The 6,829-nt window shown below is 41.8% G+C and overlaps 1 protein-coding gene across 2 annotated transcripts in view; it reads left to right on the top strand.

The window, feature by feature from the left end:
- The first annotated feature begins 794 nt into the window (after positions 1–794).
- The window catches only part of ALDOB (aldolase, fructose-bisphosphate B), a 28,405-nt gene continuing 22,370 nt past the window's right edge, over positions 795–6,829 (top strand). The window contains exon 1 of one of the 2 annotated variants that reach the window (XM_042448427.1): positions 795–950. The gene's annotated coding sequence lies outside the window, so the exon portion shown is untranslated. The remainder of the gene's footprint in view (positions 951–6,829) is intronic. The other variant, XM_042448428.1, reaches the window with a different exon arrangement.

Raw genomic sequence — 6,829 nt, 5'->3', positions numbered from 1 at the left:
GATTTTTCATTTTTAAATCAGACTTGAAGTGACAAGCTCTTGAGACAGAAGCTTGCCACAAACAAGAGTGTTTCCTGTACACTTAGACATGTGGCCATCTTCTCTGTTCCCCCCAAAAAATGTGGGACTCAGGAGTTAAAATAACTCATTCCTTCCAGTTAATGCCTTTCCTCAGTAACTGAAATATCATTTCATTATATTACAATTGCAACTTCATAAGGGATAATTTCAATGCACAGTTGGCCCTCTGTAGCCACGGATTCTTTATGTATGGATTCAAACATCCACAGCTTGAATATATATATATATATTCCAAAAAAGAAACTTTGATTTTGCATTTTATATAAGGGACACTATTTTACTATGCTATTGTATATAATAGGACTTTTGGTATCCTGTACTTGCAAGTTACCTTTAGTTAGGGGAAGGCAGAGGAAAAACGCCACCTATTTCAGGTACTACCTCATACTGCAGAAATGAAGAGATTTTGGGTGCATTTTCTAAAAAGAAATTGTTCCGTGACCTTTGAAAGTAGGCAAAGAGTTAGCTATTTGTAGGGTTAACTGTAATTCATAACTTTTAAAAGGGATCTGTTCACGCTCTGAAATTGTGTGTGTGTTGTTCCCTATGAAGGGTGGATTGCATCATATGAGCATATAGGAAGACTGGTTTGTGCACATAGGTGGTGGGAGGGGTGTGTGAGAAAGATCCAGAGGCAAGCATTATTGGCTGAGCACTGTCATTCTTCTTCAGCCAACCACAGCTACTGAGCATTCACACCCCTTCCAACCAGCACGAAGAGGAGAGGGGGAGAACAGAGGAAAAGTTAACTTTTAACATTAGGTGGAAAGGTATAAAATGTTTCAGCACTGTTGAATTTGGCCTGTTTGCTGCAGCCCTCCTCACCAGCGGAAACCTCTGATCAAGGCAGCAGAGAAACTACCCAAACGGTACGTGTTGGCATATATATATATAAACATTGGTATGTCTTGACAACATTTGAAAAGGTAAGCGAGGGACAGAGAGCTAGGTTTGTGCATGCATGTGCATATCTGATTGAGAAGCTGGCATACTATACTTGGCTATTTGTATATTCCTCTCTGGCCTCTAACCCATCGCAGAAAAACATGTGTAGGCACCAGTCCTGTTCATGCCTCAATGGGATTTCCCCATATAGATGCTCGGCATGTCTTCTTAGGGTGCATTTACACTGTAGAAATAATGCAGTTTGTTGTTATTTGTTGCATGCCTTCAAGTCGTTTCCAACTTATGGTGACCTATCAAAGGGGTTTCTTGGCAAGTTTCTTCAGAGGGGTTTGCCATTGTCATCCCCTGAGGCTGAGAGTGTGACTTGCCCAAGGCCACCCAGTGGTTTATATGACCAAGCTCGGATGATATCACTTTAATTACCATGGCACCATTGTGGGCCACCAGACTCTTTGGCAGAGAAAGTCTACAGACCTTGTAAAACCACAAATCCCAGGATTCCATAGGATGCAGCTATAGCACTTAGAGTGGTATCAAACTGCATTATTTCTACAGCATAGATGCATCCACTGCTCTAAACCATGAGAAAGTTCTTGGTTTTCATTTTTGCTGTTATTTTAGTTAAATGAAGTTTTCGTAGATAACCAACATATACAGTGTAACCTTCATATCTACTGGAGTTTGGTTCCAGGACCCTCACCCTCAACCCCTGTGGATACCAAAATCTGTGGATACTCAAGTCCCATTATATATAATGGGGTAGTAAAGTGGTGCCCCTTACAAAAATGGTTTTCAAAAATCAAGGTTTGCTTTTTGGGAACATACACATACACTTAAAACAACTAATTCACATACATGTTTTGCCTCTTCAGTTGGCTTGATAAAAGTATTGCCACAATGTGGACTTTGGAATTTGCCTTATGGGCAGCACCGCTGCTCCTGCAGAGTTAAGTTTCCCACCCCCATTAGCATGAACAGTGCCCAGTACAGAATATATGGTGTGTTTTTAGGATGAATTGATGAATGTCTAGAGTTAATTTGCACACCATAACAGAGCTGGAGAACAACCTGTTAGCAAAGTGGTATGTATATATGTCCACTGTGCCTAAAAATTGCATTTGAGGGGTATCCTTGCTATAGGCTTTCCCCCCAGGCCATTTTGATGGGTGAAAACCTTGGCGGGGCACAGGTGGATAACCATATAGAACCTAAATTAGAGATCAGGAGCCTCTGGCTCTCCAGATATTAGGGAACTGCAACTCCTGTTATCTTGGAGCATTGACCATGCTAGCAGTGGTTGATGGAATTGAAAGGATCACAGGTTTCTTGTTAGACAATACCACCCCCAACCCAAGAGTACATGTGGCTTTCTCTTATTTTGAAAACTAAGCTGGCTTAGTGGATGGAAGACCAGGGCATAGAAGACGTCTTTACCAAGGAGTAGGAAAGATTCCAGTCTAAAACCTGAAGAACTGCTGTCAGTCAGATATTAGACTAGATGGACCAGTGGTTTGGCTCAGCCTGCTTTATTCTTTGATTTATAGCAGTGTTGAGAAGCTTGCAGCTTTCTTGATGTTGTTGGAGCAGCCCTAGGCAGCAGAGCTAATGATGAGGATACTGGGAGATGCCATCCAGCAACTTCTGGTGGACTCCACCACTCCCACTCCAGCTTATAACATGGCAAGAGAGAGAAGGAACCAGGCTTTGGGAATGTGCAGGCAACCCCTGCCTTGGGTAAATTTCAAAGTTCTCAGCTTGTTGTCTTTAAGAGTGACTGAAGAAAGCTTAATCCACAAGCTGGGGCCCTGTAACAGAACCAACTCTGATTGCAAACTCTTATCTTGAGTTACAGTCCTGCTTCCCTGAGCATTTGAGTTTGCTTTCAGTTACAAACACCAGATAAAGGAGGACCATAGTGATCTTTGAAATTTTGCACACCTCCGTCTCTTGTTCCTTGAAGGCTGTCATGAAATGCTTTGCTTTAGCAGCTTCGTCTTTCATAAAGATGAATCGTCTTGTCACCAAAGCTCACTCGAGAGTTTCAGCTGCCCTAGATTAGGGCAATTTTATGGACAACCTAAAATCTTCCGGGTTTTGTTGAGCATCACACCGATGCTGCATGTACACTGCAGAAATGGTGCAGTTTGTCACCACTTTAACTGCCAAGGCTCAGTGCTATGTAAATCTGGGATTTGTTGTTTTGTGAGATATTTAGCCCTCCCTAGCAGAGAGCTCTGGTGCCCCACTGAACTACAAATCCCATTACTCCATAGCATTCAGTCATGGGAGTTAAAATGGTGTCAAACTGCACCATTTCTGCAGGGTGCCTGAAAGAAGTCACAGTCCAAACATATCTAGAGGGTCACACAAGTTGCCCACGTCTGTCCCGGACAGAATACAGTGGATATTTCTCTTTATGAACTCAAGGCTCAGCCTGATCATCATCCAGAATTATTCTGGGGCAAACACACTGACCGCACCAAGAGCTAGTCACCATAGCTGCAGCACAAGTACTCAGGTCTCTACTGCATTGTTAATTATTTACTTCCTATGTTAAACCATAAGAAGAACTCCTGGGGTCTCATGCTTTGGCTTGGAAAGTTACTTTCCCCATGGAACACATATCCAGAGGTGTCCATGTTGACCACCTAGCAAAGTACAATAACATCCAAAATTCACAAAATACTGATACCTTTATTGGACCAACCAAAATGCACAAATACACATTGCAAGTTGTATTTTGTGCATTTTGGTTTTCACAATAAATGATAAACTTCAAAATGAATGTGATGTTCTGCTTGGAGCATTGCTCATTTTTTCTTGTATTTTCAGTTACTTTCAATTACTTTGGTACTTTGGCAACTACTTTGGAATTTCCCCAACACACCCACTGAAATTTGAATTAATAAGGTGTACTCCTGCAGTTTAAGCTTGTACACATATATAGTAATCGGTACTGTACACAGACGCAGCACAAGAAGTGCGAGTGAAGGATATAAAAAGAGATGACCATGTACTATGGGCCAATTTATAATAACTGCATTGTAATTATAGCATTTACTTGCCATAATAATAGCAAGTATATGATTTTCACCTAGCTATATCACCCTGAGGTGTCAGCATAAGCTATAAAGAAAAAAACACATCTTATATATACAGAGAGGCACAGCATGTGCACTGCAGAATTAATGTAGTTTGACACTGCTTTAACTGCCATGGTTCAGTGCTATGGAATTCTGGGATTTGTAGTTTGGTGAGATTTTCAGCCTTTTCTGTCAGAGGGCTCTGGTGCCACATCAAACTTCAAATCCCAGAATTGCGTAGCATTGAGCTATGGCAGTTAAAACAGTGTCAAATTGCACTATTTCTGCAGTGCAGATGCAGTCACAGACACACATTCTACTTGGGCTAGGCAAAGGTTACCTTAAGCCCTATCTCCCTGGCATACTAGTTTTCCATGCTCAGTGAATCTCTATTGTAACAATGTTCAAAGTGAAGTACACTGCTGCCCTGTTTTGGCTGGTGACGGTGGGCATAATGACTGGCCATTCTACTTCCATCCTTCCTACCTCTCCCTCCACAGTCACATTTCAAAACCAACCTAATCACTTTTTCATCCTAATTCATGTGATTGAGCATTAGGATGTACATGCCCATCCCAATACACACACACACACACACACACACGGAGACCATTGGTTCTCCTAATGTATCAACAGAACCTTAAGGACCATGATGGAGAATCAAGTAATACCTTCTTCTGCTGATGTGGTCCCCCTCACCTTATCACAAATTGCCACCAACATTGGTCCCTAACTAGAAATAATCTAGTTTGTGATGGTTTTAACTACCTTGGCTCAGTGCTAGGTTATTCTGGGAACTATAGTTTTCTGAGACATTTAGCCTTCTCCACCAGTCAGCTCTGGTGCCACAATAAACTACAATTCTTGGGATTTCCTAGCACTGAGCCAGGGCAGTTAAAGCGGTCTCAAAGTGGATTATCTCTGCAGTGTGTTTTGGACCTTTGTTACCTTCACCCTTGAAATGTAACATAATAGTTTACAGATAACCACCACCAAGTAGTCAGTCCTACTCCTGGTTATCTTTCTCCCCTTTCCTCCAGGTTTTTAAAAATTATTACCAGTACTATTATTCTAGCAGGATAATTTAAGAGGACTTTGTTGCTTCTGTTAATCACTGGAAAGTGATAAATCATTGCCTATGTACTTCCATTTGTGCAATCTACCTTCTGCCCACAGGCAGCTGAGAAGAGGCTTTCAGTTTACAATAAACAGCAGCACTGAAGACAGTTCTTTGACTCTTGTTATCCAAATGCAAGGGTCCAGGGAGGGCACTCACAATTAATATTCAATGGGGGAATTTTATTAGCAAAACTGAACTCAGCTCAGGCAACCTAAAGCAGGGATCTAGCCTCTAGATTTGGTTCCAAAAAATAGAACTGCAGAATGTAAGGTTCAAATTAGTTTTATTTATTAATCAAAAGGAAAACATCATTCACACAGACACTCTCTTGTGCCCACATCCAAAAACTAATTATATAGAAGGCTGTAGCAGACTGAAAACTAAGGGGCTGCAGAGCGCAATGCTATATCGATTTCAGAAGTGGAGCTCCAATTGGGGGGGCATGGTAAAGTGAAGTGGCTCAGCAAGCTGCCTAGGGATCATGGCACGGATAGCAAGCTGAGAAGTCAAGTGAGATAGGGACAAAAAGTGTTGTCTGACCTCAAGCGAGATCAAATTGGTAGTGCCCAAGCAGACATATTTGTAGCACAAAACCTATTCCAGGGCAGAATTCAGGATTAGAATGGATTTCCAGGAGAGAAGCATGAGAACGGAAGTTGGGAATGGTTGGAAAATCAATGTAAATGTCCATTGACAAAGGAATATCACTTCCAGAGGGATGCACTCTTGGATTACTGTTCACTTGAAAATACAAGGATTATCACTGAAAATAGCTGCCATCAGTGGAGGGATTATGCTGATTGCGATCTTTATCAATCTCTCCATAGCTTTGTGCTCTTGAATCTCTCCATGCTGACGCTCCTAGATCCCCAAATATGGTCCCAGATTTTCTTAGCAAGGATGGCTGTTTCCTCCTGCTGGAGGCACATTCGTGGCTATGAGCCTCAGACAGTCCATTTTATATTAATTTAATATTACAAAGGAGGGAGATAAAAGGAGTAGGGATACTGGGGGGACACTCGCCACATTAAATACTAGAGAAGAAACAATCCAGCAGATTCAAAGGCTAGCTTCATGAGAATCAACTTAGGATCCTAGCACAACTGAACAGTGAACACATGACTACATTCACTCCAGACGTGTAAGAGAGGAATGCAGATCCCTGTGTGTGAGTTGGTCATTCTTATGTAAACCATTTAAGAGCTTCAGATGTCAAGAAACTGCTTGAAAAGTCCCAGTGTTCAGTACTGATGTAACATTGCAATTTGAAAGATTGTTCATGTTTGCTTTTCCCAAGTCCAGCTGATACATGTGTAACACTTGGACTTTACCTCTTTTCCTGGGGTAGACAACCTTCTCCCCCCCCCCCCCTCCAGTTTTCAGGAATCCTTGATGCCCTAGCACTTGGTAGCTGCTGTCTCCTCTATCTTCACTGCAAAATAACAATGGTTTTTTGCCTTCTCTTCCAGATGAGAAATATTCTCTACCTTATGGTCTTCTGTACCTCAGGCAGCTCTCTGAGCATGAGAAATTGATCATCCTAATTTAATCAAAACCAACAGCGCCATGGAAGTCAAACTATGTGTATGCCTATATGTGCCTTTAGGTTGCCTGTCTATTTATGGCAAGGAATACTTAG

Source organism: Sceloporus undulatus, chromosome 2 (genome assembly GCF_019175285.1).
Source record: "Sceloporus undulatus isolate JIND9_A2432 ecotype Alabama chromosome 2, SceUnd_v1.1, whole genome shotgun sequence".
In the NCBI taxonomy this organism is placed as follows: Eukaryota; Metazoa; Chordata; class Lepidosauria; order Squamata; family Phrynosomatidae; genus Sceloporus; species Sceloporus undulatus.
Note: the sequence above shows the minus strand (reverse complement) of the source record. Positions and strands in the feature narration are given on the sequence as shown.